Raw genomic sequence first — 19,692 nt, forward strand, 5'->3', positions numbered from 1 at the left:
AATGAATGAATTCATTTATCCCTACCAAAGAGTTAAAGACAATAGTTGCTTTCACCAAAGTCACCTGCCCTGGATAAAAAAAATATCGGATAATTAGTTCAATCCCCAAAAGATTCAATCTAGCCGTCGTATTATCGCGTTTTATCGCTTGAAAACCACAAAAAAACTGAACGCAATCGTGTCACTGAGCTTTTATAATCTTATGCGCCTTCACTTGTAACATCCAACGACGACAACAATAAGACTAAACGGGCAAACGGGAATCATCCACGAACATTTCACGTTGCCGTCCGCATTGACCGGCGCCATACAATCGTGCACAAACAAGCAACTTTGAGGTTATTTAAAGGACAGTGATCAATAATGCTCCTGTAACTCCTACTTAATCTTCATAATGAGCTTTATTGCGGCAATTAATCACGTCTGAGCAGCCCGTGGCCAACTCCAGCGCCCCCCCCCCCCAAAGAACACTGGCAGAATAAAGGCCGGCCGGGCGTGGCAAAGCTCTGTCGGAAAGATCGGAGAATTAGAGTGCTCTCTTTGATTCAACTTGACAGCTGCTTGATGCCACTCTTGCTAATCCATCAAAATGTGTGTGAAGAAATATGACAGGAGTAATATTTAAAACACACACTGCTGTTTGATTTATCATCCGGCAACATTTTCTTAAAATAATTCCGTCATAACGGATTGCGGAATGAGAAGTAGGTTGCGTTTAGGCTCCAAATTATTGACATGCTGGATTGGATGTTGCCAGTTATAGAGTTGTGTGATACAAATAAAAATAAATTAAATTCTGATCAACGGGAGGGTTATTTGTATTAGCTTCAAAAAGGGGGGCATGTGTTTAAGTATTATTTACAAGCGTATATTAGCGTAATTTTTCGGAGTATAAATCGCGCTAGCCAATTAATGCACAAAGAAATGGAAACAATATATAAGTTGTACCTGAGTATAAGTCGCACGAGCCAATGAAACGGAAAAGTCGCACTGGTCAAAGAATGCACAATGAAAAGGGGAAAAATATATATAAAAGTCGCAGACAAGTACTGTGCAAATTACTGTATTTTTCAGAGTATAAGTCGCACTAGCCATTTTATGCACATTGAAATGGTAAAAAATATAAGTTGCACGAGCAACAAGTAAATTACCGTATTTTTCAGAGTATAAGTTGCACGAACCAATGAACGCACAATGAAAGGTAAAAATACATACATAAGTCGCACCGGAGTATAAATCACATTAGCCATTTAATGCACAATGAAATGGTAAAAAAAATATAAAAGTCGCACTCAAGTACTGAGCAAATTACTGTATTTTTTTAGAGTATGTCGCACGAGTTAGCGAATGCACAATGAAAGCGGAAAAATATATAACTTGCACACAAGTATAAGTTGCACTAGGAGCAAGCAAATTACCATATTTTTCAGAGTAAAAGCCGTACTAGGCAACGAACGCACAATGAAAGCCAAACATACATATATAAGTCGCACCCGAATATAAATTAGACTACCCAAAGAATGCACAATGAACGGTGGAAAAAAAATTGCACTCTTGTCCATGTTATACATTATAAATTAAAGTAATAATCTCAATATTGATTTCCAAAAACTATCCTAACTCCATTTCAGATCAAGTATTTATTGGAAACTAGCTTCCTCATAATTAGCCCCCCAAAAAATTGTTGGCACTCATCCAGTCTTGAGACACTTAAGAAAAATCAGCACCAAAAGCCCCTCGAGGGCGGAGAAGGGTCCGCTAACCTCGGCCAAACTGAGCAACTGGAAGATGATTATGAATATGTTTAATGGCAGAGTGGGATTCAATCCGACGACAGACATTGCCAAAGTTCTGAATGCCGTAAATGATGCAAGTGGGCCGCAGATGGAATTCACCTGGGCCTCCGAAGACGAATGATATCGACGCCTTGGGAGAACTATTGATTCCCCCCGCTCCTAATCGGAGATGATGATGCCGGCACGGAGGTGAGGCCGGCCATTAGCGTCTCGGAAACGGCGCTAGCGACGCTGCGGGCCTAATGCGTGTCCTTTCCCATTTGTCAACGCGGGTGTGGATGCGAGCGAGGGGCCGCCGCGTTCCTCTTTGTCCTTGACGGACGCCAATTCTCTGCACTCTGGGGATGGGTTCACTCGCTCGGTGACTGGCGTTCAAAGCGATAGACGACCAATCCGTTTGAAGAGCAAATGCTCATTCGCTGCCACTCTACGAGTGAGAGAGCATTGGGATTGGATGTCGACGAATGTTCGGATGAATTGTTGTTTATTCCCTGCGACGAGTGAGAGAGCCACGTGATTGGAGATTACGATTATTCAAACGAAGGTCCGTTTATCCGCTGTCACGCTCCTATTTCAAATAGATTGGACATCGACTACTGAAAGATCCACATGATTGATGTCTATGAATGTTGAAAGTAATGCATTCAAAACAATCGGAAATAGCAACGTTAAAAAACTAAACAGAACCAATTCCTTACATTATTAAATACTGTACATTTTTTCCAAACTAATTGGACAGCTAGTACAGTATTACTACCGTAGTATTTTCTCGTATATTAACCGATATTGAATTCACATGGGCCGTACCATTTTAGATATAATATTTAGATTTTTTTTATTATAAATTGATTAAAAGAACTGGATTAAAACCCCTGAATATTCAGTTTTTTATAGATCTAAAACAATGTTTATTTTAGCTTTTTTAAATCAATTTTTAGATTTTACAAAATGATTTTTGAACTAAAAACAGAAAAAATAGATTACAAAATTACAATTATTGATTTAAAAGGGGGAAAATCAGGAAATTTAATATACATCTATACTCTTCATTTTATTTGATCCTAAAACAGAAAGTCAGCACTCATGATTGACTTTCCCGGGCCACACAAAATGATGCGGCGGGCCAGATTTGGCCCCCAGGCCGCCACTTTGACACACTCTAGACATCAAAACAGTTTAAACCAGTCTACCCACCATCAAATTCCCACGCTTCACCACAATTAACAGCGCCAGACGTCCAATCCCAAAAATAGCCATTCCCGCCTCCAAGTCAAAATCCCTTGGACGTCTCCCGCCGTCAATGGCAGCAATCCAGCTTATTTTCCCACCTCGACAACTCCCTATTTTCTAAGGAAAAAAAACTACAGCATTTATTTAGCAAATCAAAACTGTCAGCGAGCACCTTTAGACAAGCAAATCTTTTACATATTTGTGTACTCATAATTGATTCTCGGTTACATCGACAGCAAAATGCCAGGCAGATAACGGCGCCACGGATGGGTGGCATCAAAAACCATCGCCCAGGTTTGATCGACTGTCACATCTTATCGCGACTTTGAAACGGCGGCGGAGAGAGAGCGCCTCAACACACACATATACACACACACATGTACACACACAAATACACACAACACACACAGCACTTGACTCTTCGCTCCTCTCAAAGAATTTCTTTGCTAAATATTTTCAAAGCTCCCTCCGTTGGTTTCAAATGTCAACTCGTATTTTTCCGGGTTTGCGGCGAATGAAAGTATTAAGCGAGGTAGTGCAAGGAAACTCACTTCAAAAGGCAAACTTTGAGATTTCCACCCGGAAAAAAAAAGTTGCCGTATGGAACTTTATGTACGAGCAGCGGTGGAAAATGAGAGAAAAAAAATTGTAACAGTGGGGAACATCTGAAAATAATAAAAATGGCTTCTGTTGGGATTCTTAATTAGAGTCAGTACTTGCGCTTAATACAACTTTTCATTTTTTAAATAATTATTATAAATTATATTATCTTTAACAAGTACATTGACGTTGAAATTCTATAATAAAATTTATTCTAAGAAATTCCGGCGGTTGAGTGTTTAGCACATCGGCCTCACGGTGGGGGACCTGGGTTCAAATCCCCATCGGTCCCCCTGTGTGGAGTCTGCATATTCTCCCCGGGCCTACGTGGGTTTTCTCCGGGTACTCCGGTTTCCACCCAAATTCCAAAGACAGGCATGATTGGCCACTCGAAATTGCCCCTAATGGTAGTTTGTAGTTAGCTGGGATAGACTCCAGCACCCCCCGCGAACCTAGCGAGAATAAAGCGGTTCAATAAATGAGAAATAAGAAATTATTGACAAAACAATATCTCTCACTATTACATCTTATATTTCTATTTTTTTAATCTATATTTGTTCAGTAAACGATAAAATAAGAAAGAAACTGTGAATATTTCATTATTTTTAATTAAAAAGTAAAAATCCTGGCTAATTTTAGGTTCATTAATTTTCGGAAACGAGGGTAACGGGGTGCCGGAGCCTATCACAGCCAACTACGAGCACTTATTTCATTTTTATTTCCAGTTTACATTTTTTTTTTATTACAGTTTTCCATTGAATTCACTTTTTTTCTAACGCAAAATGTAAGTCAAAAATAATTGTACAAAAAAAGTCTAATTATTCACTTCATAATCTATCAAAATAATTATCAATTCGTCAATTCGTCGTTTCCTTGCCAAACAAAAATGTCCCTCCTAAGAAAATTCAATTTTTTTCATAATCATAATCATCCAACGCTGCCCCAGCAAGAATTCGGCACCCCCAAAGTCGACGATTACGTAAATACCACAGAAATACAAGTCAAATTTACCAACATTAAAGACGGGCATTCAAACAGAAAGCACGTGGACTGAAAGTGAAAACACCCTCGCAAAAACAACACACTCACCTCAGCCTCCGTCGGCGCTCAAACCCCGTCGGGACCCCGCTTTGAACTCCGAGCCGCATTAAATCACCGCTAGTGTATATTTATGCGCAGGGATGACAGACAGACGTCGCGACGGGGTTTGCCGCTGTTGAATTTTAACAACGCGTCGCCGGAGATCTTATTCAACACAGCGATTTAACCTCAGCGCAAAATCAGGCTTAGTTTGTGGATCAAAAGGCTGGTTTGGAACGAGCACGGAAGCAAAAACTAAAATAAAATCCCATGTTTTGTTGTTTATGGCGTGCCTGGTTTCGCTCACCTGTCACTCACGATTGCGATGATTCGGCAGGCGATGCGTCGGGAAAGTTCACGGGGGAGCCGAGCATGGAGTTGGAATTCTGCGTGGAGAAAATATGGCGTCAGATAACATAGATATTTATTCCACAATTCCATAAACGAGGGGTGTAGCCAAACGCAGAGAAACAGGGAAGCCAGGAACAGTGGCATACTCAGGCTTTATTCAAAAACGAGTTTTAAACAAAAGCAGTGAATCCAAAATGACAAAAAATGAAGCAAAAGTCGTAGAATTAAACATACCTGGGACGCAGGGCGACCACGGACGAGGCATTGACAAAGAAATAAACAAACAAAATGGATGTCCATGCACAGACGTGGGCTAACGAGGCTTGGAAAACAGCTGAGTGACTCACAAGGGAACACAAAGGCCGAAGCAACAGGTGAAATCAATGGATAATCAGGATGAGTGACACTGGGAAAAAAACATTCCTTCATTCATTTTTCTGAACCGCTTAATCAAATCATATCAAATCAAAAGACTTTATTGTCATTATACAACAGCTGCGCATAACCAAATTTGTGGTGCTACTCCAAAAAGGGTGTTTTCCCAGTAAAAAAACATAAATAAGTAATATAAAAATATAAAAAGTCACATCCTGGCAAGGTAAATTCTAAAATATTGCACAATCTAGGATATTGATATATGTATGATGACAATAAAGGCTTTTTATTTGATATTGCACAAGGGGGTGCTGGAGGCTATCCCAACTAACTACAGGCACCAGGCCAGCCAATTGCAGTGCACAAGGAGATAGATGACCAATCATTAATAGCGAGGGGGAATTTAGAGTGTTAGCTAGCTAGCCTAGCATGCATATTTTTGCAATCCGGGAGTAAACATGCAAACTCCACAAAGAGAAAACCGACCTGGAATCGAACCCTCGACCCCAGAACTGTGAGGCAGACGCGCTAAACACTTAACTACCGCATTGCCCACTATTTTTCCAATGAGGGAGTAAACATGCAAACTCTACAAAGTGAGGACCAACCTGGAATCGAACCCTCGACCCCAGAACTGTGAGGCAGACGCGCTACACACTTATCCACCGGGTTGCCCACTATTTTTGCAATGCAGGAGTAAACATGGAAACTCCACAAAAAGAGGACCGACCTGGAATCGAACCCTCGACCCCAGAACTGTGAGGCAGCCGAGCTACACACTTGACCACCGGGTTGCCCACTATTTTTGAAATGCGGGAGTAAACATTGCAAACTCCACAAAGTGAGGACCGACCTGGAATCGAACCCTGCAACCCAGAACTGTGAGGCAGACGTACTAAACACTTAACCACCGTGTTGCCCACTGGCCAGCAGGTTCCGGAATGGTCATTTTGTTCCAAATTAGGCACCACTAAGCCATTGCGGAAAAGCCGGGAGCACTTGACTTTGAAAAAGTCGAGGTCCGAGGAGCGAGCGGGCGGAGTAGCGCCTATCGCCCCGTCGCGCCGGCGACCTATCGCCGCTTTGGCGACCTTGTCCGCTTGCTCAGCAAGCGACTTCCTCGTAGATAATAACGGGGATCGCTTTCCTGAGCCTCATATTTCTTGGTGCTGAGATTAAAGGGGGCATTTGGGATATTGCAAGCACAAAGGTGGCTTTAACATTGGATGTCATTGTGGGCTGACAACCCTTGGAATTTCCTGGACACCTAAAAAACGTCCTCAAAACTGAACAAAAGTTGACTGAGTTGGACTGAAGCAGCCATTTTGACAAAATTATGTGGTAATGAATACATACAAAAACAAACGATACATTTCTGTGATATGTCCGCTGCTAAATAATTTGCATTTCTATATTTAGCATTTCTAATATTTGTTTTTAGTGTCAAACTGATACAAATACTGCAATACGTGTATTGACTCCATTGGTGTTGAAGAGTATTTTTAAATAATGGATAAATATCTCCTCAAGATTTGTATCCAACCACTGACCCAAGATGGCCACCGGCTATGCACACTACTATTAAAAATGGATCATCCTTCTCAAAATGATCGTAGAAAACCAGTCATGTAAGATCCAATCAATCATTTACTCATTTTATATACCACTCACCCTCACAAGAGTGGTGGTGGTGGTGGGGGGGGGGTGCTGGAGCATAGCCCAGCTGACTTCAGGCACCCGGAATTGGTGGCCAGCCAATCACAGCTAGGGAAAATTTAGCATACAATTAGCCTAGTATGTATATATTTAGAGTGCAGGAGGAAACCGGAGTACTTGAAGAAAACCCACACAAGCCTAGAGAGAACATGCAAACTCAACACAGTGAGGACCAACCTGGAATCGAACCCTCAACCCCAGAACTGCAAGGCCGACACGCCACCCACTCAACCACTAGGCCGCAGATCCAATCCGCTGCTAGGGACAATTTAGCATAAAATTAGCCTAGTATGCATATATTTAGAATGCAGGAGGAAACCGGAGTACCCGGAGAAAACCCACACAAGCCCGGAGAGAACATGCAAACTCCACACAGTGAGGACCAACCTGGAATCGAACCCTCAACCCCAGAACTGCGAGGCCGACACGCCACCCACTCATTCACTATGCCACATATCCAATCACTGCTGTTAATTTCAATGATTTTAGTGGTTGTCCAATCCTTTTGAAGCGGGTGGGCGGCAAGTTGTAGCGTGGTAGAGCATCTGCCCGTCTTTTTTATCGATTTGTGCAAATGTGGCACTCGGGGGGCTTCGCACGAGGGGTCCAATCACATTTTCAGGTGCAGTGCTTAACCCACTTCATGATACAATCCTGCATTCCTTGACTTACTGATTTGGGGGGTGGTTTTTCATGCGCAAAGCTTTGGTTTTCGTGAAGCCCTTTTTAGTTTGTTTTGTTTACTCTCTGCTGAACTGCTGCTTGTTATAACGTGGGCTGATTTCACTACTCTCTCGTCAAAAGCATTTTTTTTAGGCCTGTATCTAGAAAACACTCCCGCTTGCCTGAAGGCACTCTTGTAATTTGAAATCCTTGTTTACATCCAAGCGTGGATGACTAAAACGTTACATTCCCGCCGTCACTGTTTTTCTTTGTGCGACGGGGTGTCGTTGACGAAGCTCACCTCAACGCCGTCCTTGTGTATGATTTATTAAATGTGTTTGGTTTCCTTGCATATTTTCGTTCCCCGCCCCGACAACCTCCAAGGATTGAAATGCGAGCGTATGCGGCGTCCATCTGAGAGTTTCCCCTTGACAAGAAAACGCCATTTGGCGAATAGACGCGGCGTCCAATCCGAATCTACTCCCGCAAAGTGACCGGGCGTTTAATTACGGCGGGTTGAAGAGTGCTTCGATGGTCGCTGCACTTCATCAAATCTACAATGTTTATACGGACACACAAACAGCGAGGCGCAAACACAATAAGCACTTTGAAATAGTAAACATGGCGGTCCGGTGGTGGAGTTGTTAGCGCACGTGTCAAAGTGGCAGCCCGGGGGCCAAATCTGGCCCGCCGCATCATTTTGTGTGGCCCGGGAAAGTAAATGATGAGTGCCGACTTTCTGTTTTAGGATCAAATTAAAATGAAGAGTATAGATGTATATTAAATTTCCTGATTTTCCCCCTTTTAAATCAATCATTGTAATTTTTTAACTCATTTTTTTCTGTGTTTTAGTTCAAAATCATTTTGTAAAATCTAAAAATGTATTTAAAAAAGCTAAAATAAACTGTTTTAGATCTATAAAAAACTGAATATTCAGTGCTTTTAATCAATTTATTAAAAAAAATCTAAATATCATATCTAAAATGGTCTGGCCCACGTGAAATCAAGTTGACGTTAAAGTGGCCCGCGAACCAACCCGAGTCTGACATCCCTGGGTTAGCGTGTCAGCTTCACAGTTCTGGGGCTGCGGGTTTGATCCCAGATCCTTTTGTGGAGTTTGCATGTTGTGTGGTGCTTCTCCAGATAATCTGTTTATCTCCCACATGACAAAAACATGCACGCTATGCTAATTGTATGCTAAATTGTCCCCATCGGCCTCACAGTTCTGGGTCGTGGGTTCGATCCCAGGTCGGGGCTCGCTGTGTGGAGTCGGCATGTTCTCCTTGGGCTTGTGTGGGTTTTTTCCGGGTACTCCGATTTCCTCCCATATCCCCAAAACATGCACACTAGGCTAATTGTATGCTAATTTCTCCCTATCAGCCTCACAGTTCCGGGTTGTGGGTTCGATCCCAGGTCAGGGCTCGCTGTGTGGACTTGGCATGTTCGCCCTGGGCTTGTGTGGGTTTTCTCTGCGTACTCTAGTTTCCTCCCACATCCCCCAAAAATGCACGCTAGGCTAATTGTATGCTGAATTGTCCCCATCGAGCTCACAGTTCTGGGGTTGTGGGTTTGATCCCAGGTCGGAGCTCGCTGTGTGGAGTTGGCATGTTTGCGCCTGGGCTTGTGTGGGTTTTTTCTGTGGGAACACCAAGCTGAAGGACTCCACACAGTGATGACTGACCTGGGATCGAACCCACGACCCCAGAACTGCGAGGCAGACGCACCAAAGATGGATAGACTTAGTCTTTCTGAACCAAAACATCTGTTTCGGACAATGGAGAAAAGACACGGACAACACAAGATAAAACTTGGCTGTCTTCTCGTTAGGGGATTTTCAATGGCCGCCAAGCCTCGACAGCCATCATTGTTAGCTTCTCCCATTGTCCTTCATGCTTTTTGTCCTTTTTGTCAAATGAAATATTCTCATTTGTTAAAAAAAAACAATGCAAAGCTGGCTAGCTTTCAAACCCAGCTTTGGTTTTTCCATTAATTTCAATGCAGAAACATGAGTTTGATGGTTCAACAATACATAACAGCACAACCGTTTTTACGTTAGCCTAGCGCCTGCTCAAATGAACATTTTTATTCACTATTCAACGGCCAGACTAACTTTACTCTGGCTCACTCAAGCAGTTATCGCTATGGCGGGCTGACGAATGCAAAAAATATGTACTTACCGCAGTTTGCGGACTATAAGTCGCATGAGCCAAAAAATGGAAAATGGAAAATGTCAACATGCTGGTGTATGGGGTGCATTTTTTAGGGGCAGTTTTGAAACAAAAAAGAAATGATACACGTTAAGGCAGGGGTGTCAGACTCGGGTTGGTTCGCGGGCCGCATTATCTATTTCATATGGGCCGGCTCATTTTAGATATAATATTTAGATATATTTTTTAATAAATGGATTAAAAGAACTGGATCAAAAGCCCTGAATATTCAGTTTTTTATAGATCTAAAACAATGTTTATTTGAGTTTTTTTCTTAGTAAAGGATAATCATTTATCTAATCATTTGTTTTTCATTGCAAAAGGAAACAAAATTTTTCTTTAATTATGTTCCATATTATAGTGGAAAACAGAAAATATTTGTATATATTTTTAGATTTTACAAAATTATTTTTGAACTAAAAACACAGAAAAAATAGATAAAAAATTGCAATTATTGATTTAAAAGGGGGAAAATCAGGAAATATAATACACATCTATATCTATCATTTTAATTTGATCCTAAAAAGTCTACTTTCTCGGGCCACACAAACTGATGTGGCGGCCCAGATTTGGCCCCCGGACCGCCACTTTGACACCTGTGCATTAAAGGAATAGTAAAACAATTTCTTCTAACGAAATGTCCCGAAATGAACTCTGACTAACATTTTTTAGGGGGTTGCAAAAGGCTTTTTAATTAAAAGGCTGAGTGACAAGTAGCCTATTTCTCCCACGGCTGTTTCCAATTGAAAGTGAGCGATAAGGCTTATTCTTGGGAAGCCTTATCAAACTCATCTATTTACCGCTGCTTCATTTTTCTTCTCGCCTTCATCCCAACAGTATCAGGGTTAGCACGGCTGTCTTAGCACGTGGGCTAAAGTGTTGCTCGCGACCCGTGTCGACAACGGAAACATTCAAACGCTTGATAAAGAAAGCCACGCCTCTTTGCGCTAATTTAGTATTCCTTTGCACACGGTGTCACATTATTGGAGTGGGTGGATGGGTATGTTTTCCTTGTGTATTCTGTCTAAGGGTGATTTGTATGCATTTTTGACTGATTTGTTGCTATTGGCTACCCTTCCCTTGTATGACCCAGGTTTGTGTAATTTGTCATCAACAGCTGTCTGTGTATTTAAACCCTGTGTTTTGGCATGATTTGCGTGGGAGTATTGTTTTCCTGTTTTCTGTGTCTGTAAATCATGTTTTGCCTATTTGTCGGTGTGCGTCTCCCCGGTTGAGTTATTTTGTTAAATTTGTCCCAGTTATGATTATTTGTATAGTTATTTAATTTAAAAAAAACTAATTTGTGCAGAGCGGGTTGAGTGGTTAGCGTGTCGGCCTCACAGCTCTGGGATCCTAGGTTCAAATCCAGGTCGGTACACCTGTATGTTCTTCCTAGGCCTGTGTGGGTTTTCCCTGGGTACTGCGGTTTCCTCCCACATTCCAAAAACATGCATGCTAGGCTGATTGGACACTCTAAATTGCCCCTAGGTATGAATGTGAGCGTGAATAGTTGTCTGTCTCCTTGTACCCTGTGATTGGCTGGTCACAAATTCAGGGTGTGCCCTGCCTCTGGCCTGAAGTTAGCTGGGATAGGCTCCAGCACCCTCTGTGACCCTAAAGCGGTTCAGAAAATGAATGAATGAACCGCTCCTGGGTTCAACTTTGCGTTTTTTTTCGCCAGACGTCACTCCGTATTTTGCCTGCGCCGTCAGCGTGAAAGCTTAAAAAGGGGGCGGGGTTCAAACGTCCCAACGTGAGATGTGACACGCTGTGAAACAGCCGATGTTTGTGACTTTGACCTTGTGAAGGCCGAGCCTGGCGGTAATAAAGCGCTTGTCAGAAAGCCAGCGCCTTCTGCGAGCTCGGTTGTCCGCTTGAATGGAAGACGCCAAAACATTCCGTCTTCATTAATTCTGGACCGTCGCTCTGGCGGACGCAGCGGGCGAGGGACAACGGCCAGGACGCGTCGCCCAAAATAGTCCCTTCGACCAGAATGGCCCACGTGCTGTTCCGTTTCGGTGTCCTTCAGCTGTGTATTTGGTAATCAGCTCCTGTCTATGTATTTAAACCCGAGTGTTCTGTGATAACGTGTGCGCGTATTACCTTGTGTCGAGTATTTCGTGTGCTCTCTGTTCACGTAAATCATGTTTTTGCCTTTTCGTCGGTGTGCGTCAGGGTGGGTTTTCTACGGGTACTCTGGTTTTCTCCCACATCGCAAAAACATCCATGCTGGCTAGCTGTTTCAACACTCTTAATTGCTCCTAGCTATGATTGGTTGTCCTTTGGCTGGCCTCCGATTTAGTTAGTAGTCGGCGAGAATAGGCTCCAGCACCCCCTGTGAGGATAACTGGTTACGAATATGAATGAATAAACTAGTTTGTGTCGAAAATTCTGAAAAAAACGCCATTATCAGGCGGACACCGTCTTTATGCCGTATGGTTAATCTATTAGAGCAGCTCACGCGTTTGGGCTCCGCCCACCAGCAACCCCCCCACCTAGCGCTCAACTGAGGCTCAACGGATGGATCGCCGAAGCTTAATTTAACACGGCAAACAATGGAGTGCGGCGGCCGTCTCGCGAGCTTATCGGCCCGAGCGGGGATTACAAGGGAAATGAATCATTAACTGCGTTGCCACTCCAATGCGGGTAAAGCATGAGTGGCAGCTCGGGGGAGGTTTGAGGAGGGGGCGGAGCCTGAAAGCTCGGTTATTGATGGTAAAGGAGGAAGTGTACGATAAAAGCTGCGGGATACCTCTCGGATACGGTAAGCTAGGCCTGGGCAATACGATAAAAATGTTATCACGATGAAAAAATATCGGTCGATATCGGTCATGTTTTTTTAATAAGTAAATAATTTACTTTGTTATTCAATTATGAAACTAAGTTACCTTACTTTTAAAAAAACGAATATAAAATGTGAGGAAGTTAAATTGTTATTGTTGTTTTGTTGTGGAATAAAGATAAGTAAAGTCATTAAGATAAATACAATTATTTTAAATTAAAATGAAAATGATTCATTCGGAAAATATTTTCCTTATTAATATTTCAATGTTTATTCAATTTAAGAAATTTAAAATGTATTTATTTATGACAGAATGTAAATATAGTGTCTTTTTTATAGAAGCATAAATTTGATATACGATTATTTTAAATTAAAATGAAAACGATTCATTTGGAAAATATTCTCCTTATTAATATTTCAATGTTTATTCAATTTGAGACATTTTAAATTTATTTATTTATGACAGAATGTAAATATAGTGTCTTTTTTATAGAAGCATACATTTGATATACGATTATTTTAAATTAAAAACGATTAATTCGGAAAATATTCTCCTTATGAATATTTCAATGTTTATTCAATTTAAGAAATTTAAAATTTATTGACGGAGAAAGACGTCCAATTTTTGGTTGGACGTCAATTCCTCTTCAAGGAACCGTCTACTTTTTCCGTCTAATTTTGCGTTTTGCAATTGAACACAACACGAGACGTCCTGCCCCGTTCCGGCACGACACGGGGTCGATTTTAATGGCTTTATGGAAAACAGCGCGACGGCACGCCGCCACGGGAGGGGGGTGCCGGGTCACGGAGGGATTTGTTAAGTTATTACGGCGTCTGGAGCAAGGCCCTTATCGGCACCCGCCACGTCTTTTGGCGGACCCGCTGGAATTGCGTTGACCCTGGTGGAAGTAATGGATATTAGAAAATCTTCCTCGTGTGAAGGTGGAGGGAAGGCGAAGAGGGTTGAGGGGCCGGGGGGGTGCCGAAGGCGGCCAGGTGTGAGAACTGGATACAAGCTCAAGGACACAAAGCCACGTTGAGGTAAGGCGCCACGCCAAACGGCGCAAAGATGTCCAACGGGAGGCCCAAACGAGGTCTGACCCGGATTGGACATTTCGTCTAGGAAATGATAAGAGGCGGAGCTATTTCAGGAGGGGTGGGGGGTTTCCAAACACTTAAATAATCAATAATAATAACTAATAAATAAATAATCCATAAATAATAATAACTAATACATAAATAACCCATAAATAATAACTAATCCATAAATACTAATAACTAATGAATAAAGAATAAATAAATAATAATAATAACTAATAAATAAATAAATAATAAATAATAATAATAACTAATAAATAAATAAATAATAAATAATAATAATAACTAAGAAATAAATAAATAATAATAATAATAACTAAGAAATAAATAATCCATAAATAATAATGACTAATAAACAAATGATCTATACTATGACCTATACAAAAGATCTAGTCATAATATAATTAATGAAAAATCAATCAATAATAATTACTAATAAATAAATAATCAATAATAAAAACTAATAAATGAATAATCAATAAATAGTAATAACTAATACATCAATAATTAATAAATAAATAATAATAAATAATAAATATATAATCAACAAATAATAACTAATAAATAAATAATAACAACTAATACATAAATAATAAATAAATAATAATAACAACTAATAAATAAATAATCAATAATTACAAATAAATAAATAATTGATCAATAATCATAACTAATAAATAAATAAACAATCAATAATAATACCTGGTAAATAAATAATCAATCAATAATAAAAACTAATACATAAATAATAATAACTAACAAATAGATAATCAATACATAATAACTAATACATAAATAATCAATAAATAAGTAGTCAAAATAATAAATAAGTAGTAGTCAACATGGATCATTTTTACCATAACCATTTTTTTGTCAGAACCCCCCCGAAAATTTTGAGTTGTGTATACAAAAAAGATACAATAATAATAACTTTACGCCTCCCAGATTAAATCGACAGCGCAATGCTTTCTCTCGCCTCGCCGTCCTCACACTGAATCTCATTTCATCAGATTGGGAAATTTCCAATGACAACATGCTCCTTTTGTCCCCCAACAAAGGCCTTGGTTCCCCTTCACACATTCCTGCCACACGTGTGTCCCCATTTCAGCCTCCTTTTTTTTTATGAACGCACAAAAAAAAAAATTAGCCATCACCTAATTTTGGCTAACGATCCAAATTTGTTGCAAATCGACTAGCAAGCCACTGCCAGCCTTCCTTCTGTCGCGTTTGTGCGAGCTCTGCCGAGTGTCATGAATGACAATGAGTTCGCATGGCGGGTGGCCCCTTAATACACCCTCCCCAGAACCCCCCCCCCCCCCCGCTTCCACCCGTTCCCCATTATTCACGAACACCCCCCCTCCCCCGGTGATGCAGTGATATGGATGCCATTCGCACAATCAAAGAATTACAGTCTATTTTTGACTTATCTAGCGGTTCACATTCAACATTTTTTTTTCATTTTCCCTGCCGGTTTTTGCCTTTTTTTTTTGTTGCTGCCGCTACCCCTCCTATGGCAGCCCCCCCCGCCCCCCGAAGAGAGGGGCTCCAGTGAAGGTGGAGGACCTGCAAGACACTGATAATTTTTTTTTTGGGTTGAAAGGCCGGCACCAAAGACACAGCGTGTAAAAAGGAAGTGTAGCGGGGAAAGTGAGAAAAATCAGGATGCCGCGTGGCACTCGGTGCGTGCGAGTGCAACGCCGCGGCGAAATGAAAGGGAAACTAGTTTTTTTTTTATGTTGTTTTCTGGACTCAGCTCGCGTTTTGACACCTGTCACGCAACATTTATTTGTATCTAGAGAAGCTAGCAGGAAAAAAACGGCTGCTAACCAAAATGGAATGGACGTCTAACACGTCAATGGAATTAAAAAATCAAGATTATTTTAAAGCAAAATTGATAAAACACAGATTCAAGTGAAGAGATGCCGTACAGAAAATGAATGAAAAATTATAAAAACATAAATAAACAAAATTACTAATTGAAATGATATATTGACAAGTTAGCACATCGGCCTCGCAGTTCTGGGGTCGAGGGTTCGATCCCAGGTCCGGACCTCGTTGTGTTTTTTTTTGAAGACAGGCTTTTTCACGGGTGCGCCGAGTGTAATGAAAAGCCAAGCTGAAGGTGATATCTGTCCATCTCCAAGCGTGGAGATTACAGCTTTGACAGGTGTTGTGGCCAAAGGGCTTATAACACCTGCAATGAGATGGACGGGGGATAAAATAAAGAACCCGGCCGACAGCCCACGGCGCCCAGAACATTATTTTTATCGCTTCTTGGGTTGAGGCAAAAACTGACAAAGATTAAGAGTTCGCCATCGTATCGTCGTGGCAACTTTGCTTTCCAATCAAGATCTTGCAAGTCCAAATTCTGCCACTAAATTCTCAGTTTTCATTCATTTTCTGAACTGCTTTACTCACCAGGCTCACTGGGGGTGCTGGAGTCTATCCCAGCTAACTATGGGGCACACCCTGAATCGCATATGAACCACACCCTTGATTCAGTCATCATTTTTTTGTTACAAATACGGCTTATATGCGAGTAAAACAGCCAATCAGTCGTAGAAAGGGGCAATTTAGAGTGTCCAATTAGCCTAGCATGCATTTTTTTGGAATGTGGGAGTAAACCGGAGTACCCAGAGAAAACCCACGCATGAGAATATGCAAAATCAACACAGGTGGACCGACCTGGATTCGAACCCAGACCTATGAGGTGAAGCTCTAACCACTCATCCACCGGGCCACCCTAATGAAGATCTTGCACGTCCAAATTCTGCCACCAATTCTCATTTTTCATTCATTTTCTGAACTGCTTTATCTTCACCAGGCTCGCGGGGGTGCTGGAGTCTATCCCAGCTAACTACGGGGGACACCCTGAATCGGTGGCCAGCCAATCGCAGGGCTCGAGGAGACAAAGGACAACCAATTATAGGGGGAATTTTAGCCTAGCATGCATGTTTTTTGGAATGTGGGAGGAAACTGGAGTACCCAGAGAAAACCCACGCATGAGAATATGCAAAATCAACACAGGTGGACCGACCTGGATTCGAACCCAGACCTATGAGGCCAAAGCACTAACCACTCAGCCGCTGGGCTGCCCCAATGAAAATCTTGCACGTCCAAATTCTGCCGTTTTTCTGCGGGTAAAATATGCAAAATGGATGGATAAAACAAAGGACGCAATATAAAAATCGTAATGATTTTGCCTTTGAAAACAAACGAAACTTTGTCAAATTCTGCGTTTTTTGGTCGCAACGGGGGCCAAATCTCTTAAATAATAAGTAAGCAGGTGAGTAATTTGCTCTTCTCCAAGATTAAATATATTTATATTTTTTAAACGGAATTTTCTCCTCGGTAGGAATTATTGATCGTCCATTTTGCCGGTCGATTAAAAGAGGGGAAAAAAGTCAAAGCTTTTATCGGCGTCGACCATCTGTCTAACCTTCATACTTCAAGGATGTTTCTTAATTTTTGGCCCTGGCCAATCATCTGATTGGTTGATCGATAATAATAATTCCCTCCAGAGTTGGCGCACTCTCTCTCAACAGCAGGTGGGAGGTGTTTTTCATCGCTACGCTAAGATGCTAATGTCATTGATTCGCACATAAGTCCCAAATTATTGCGTTTAATGACCTTGAAAACTACTTTAACCATGGCTATTTTCGACATTTTTTTCAGGGTAAATGATAAAAATATCATTGAATATAGCCCACACAAGTGGCTTAAATTCAGCCGAGACTACAACTTATTTATCATATTGACTACTTATTTATTTATTACTTATTTATTGACTATGTATTATTATTTATCTACTCATTAGTTTGTTTGTTGTCATTATTTGTGCACTTCCCTACTTTTTATGTTGTTGACTACTTATTTGTTACTTATTTATTGATTATTTAATGTTATTAGTCATTGATGAGTATTTATTTATGTTTGTTTGATATTGTTATTTGTGCACTTTGCTACTTTTTTATGTTGTTGACTACTTATTGATGATTTAATGTTATTATTTATTGATTAGCATTTATTTGTCTGTTTCTTTAGTATTGTTAGTTGTGCACTTCCCTACTTATTTATGTTGTTGACTACTTATTTGTTACTTATTGATTATTTAATGTTATTATTTATTGATTAGCATTTATTTGGTATTGTTATATGTTACTTATGTATTGATTATTTAATGATATTATTTATTGATTGGTATTTATTTGTCTGTTTGTTTAGTATTGTTATTTGTGCAGTTCCCTACTTTTTTATGTTATTGACTACTTATTTGTTACTTATTGATTATTTAATGTTATTATTTATTGATTAGCATTAATTTGGTATTGTTATTTGTTCAAAAAAATCTAATACAAAATAGCAAAAGACTGCCGAGGGTGATTAACACAGCACCAAAAGATCATCAATTGCCCCTACCCACCCTGTCCAGCATCTACAATTCCCAGTGCGTTAGAAGGGCAGAGAGCATCATAAAAGACAATACGCATCCCGGCTTCCACCACTTCAACCTGCTGCCATCTGGAATTTACTGATTATTGATTGGTCTGTTTGTTGTTGTTATTTGTGCACTACGTGGTGAACGCTTTAAATCTCATTATACTTGTATAATGGCAATAAAAGCATTCAATTCAACACACACACACACACACACACACACACGAGATTTGAATGACTGTATCAGCGATTGAGTTAAAACCAATGTAAAAATGAACAATTTTTGTTCATGGAAAGACCAGACGGGCAAACAGCCTGGTTTAAAAAAAACATTATATTCCATATGATGATGCGGGTCGCTGTGATTAAGTTTCCAACAAACAATTGTCAAAAGGCCAAATCAATAGGTAATTTTAGGGCCGAGCGAGAGTAGCACCAGTCAATATCTCTGCGTCAAGGACCCAGAGGGAGCTTGGTAAAAGGATTAGCCTGTGCTACCCTTAAGTTCGCGCTCCATAATTGTCGTTGAGCCGGTGTGTGGCGCCAACATTTCTTGTCTCCGGCTCACACCTTCACCCTCAAGAAAATCGATCTAAGAAAGCCGCTACAACTTTTTCCTCTACTAATCTTTTTTTTTTTAACATAAAAAAGTAGAGTGGATAGTACGTCAGCCACACAGTTCTGAGGTCGAGGGTTCGATCCTAGATGAGTTCTGACGCCGTGTGGAGTTTGCATGTTCCCCCGGGCTTGCGTGGGTTGTCTCCGGGTATTCCGGTTTCCTCGCTCATCGCAAAAACGTGCATGACAAAATACATTGATAAAAAGGCAATTTTATAACACTGAAATGCTAATGCTAGTTCATTTTAATACCATAACAGGCTTGCTTTTGGTTTGCCAGCACGTGCAATAATTTCACTGATAGAATCTAACACTTTTGGTGGGTTTTGTGAATTATTTTGCACTCACCAACGTAGCGTAGCGTACGACAACAGAATCTTCTTTTGCACCTTCGGTTTCGATTGACTCAGGAAGGAACCAGTCGGAACAACAATACGCGTGGAAGAAAATCCTCGTCATTATTGTTCCTAATCCTCTTTCACACAATCAACACATTGAAAGGATGATTTCTTCTCAAAGAGCTTTTCTTTTTGCCCATTTCCGATAAAGATTGAGGAGGGCACAAGCTGGAATGGGATTGGCTGACCTTGGGTGGATGCGATTGAAAGAAATACAAAGATCATTTCATAGTAGCGGGATTGGCCAGCACGTGATCCGACTGAAATACCAGATGATATGTGACATATCGGATGGATCCAATAAACCACAACAGATTTAAAACCATAAGCAGGCCAAGAAA

General features: G+C 40.8%; 1 protein-coding gene across 11 annotated transcripts in view; it reads right to left on the bottom strand.

Annotated features, from left to right (window-relative positions):
* csf3r (colony stimulating factor 3 receptor) overlaps positions 1 to 19,692 on the bottom strand; it is a 127,895-nt gene that overhangs the window by 80,346 nt on the left and 27,857 nt on the right. For 7 of the 11 annotated variants that reach the window (XM_077598001.1, XM_077598003.1, XM_077598008.1 and 4 more), the window contains 2 exons: positions 5,292 to 5,463; positions 5,014 to 5,092 (listed from right to left, as the gene is read on the bottom strand). The gene's annotated coding sequence lies outside the window, so the exon portion shown is untranslated. The remainder of the gene's footprint in view (positions 1 to 5,013; positions 5,093 to 5,291; positions 5,464 to 19,692) is intronic. The other 4 variants (XM_077598005.1, XM_077598010.1, XM_077598002.1 and 1 more) reach the window with 2 other exon arrangements.

This window comes from Stigmatopora argus, chromosome 4, assembly GCF_051989625.1.
Source record: "Stigmatopora argus isolate UIUO_Sarg chromosome 4, RoL_Sarg_1.0, whole genome shotgun sequence".
Lineage (NCBI taxonomy): Eukaryota > Metazoa > Chordata > Actinopteri > Syngnathiformes > Syngnathidae > Stigmatopora > Stigmatopora argus.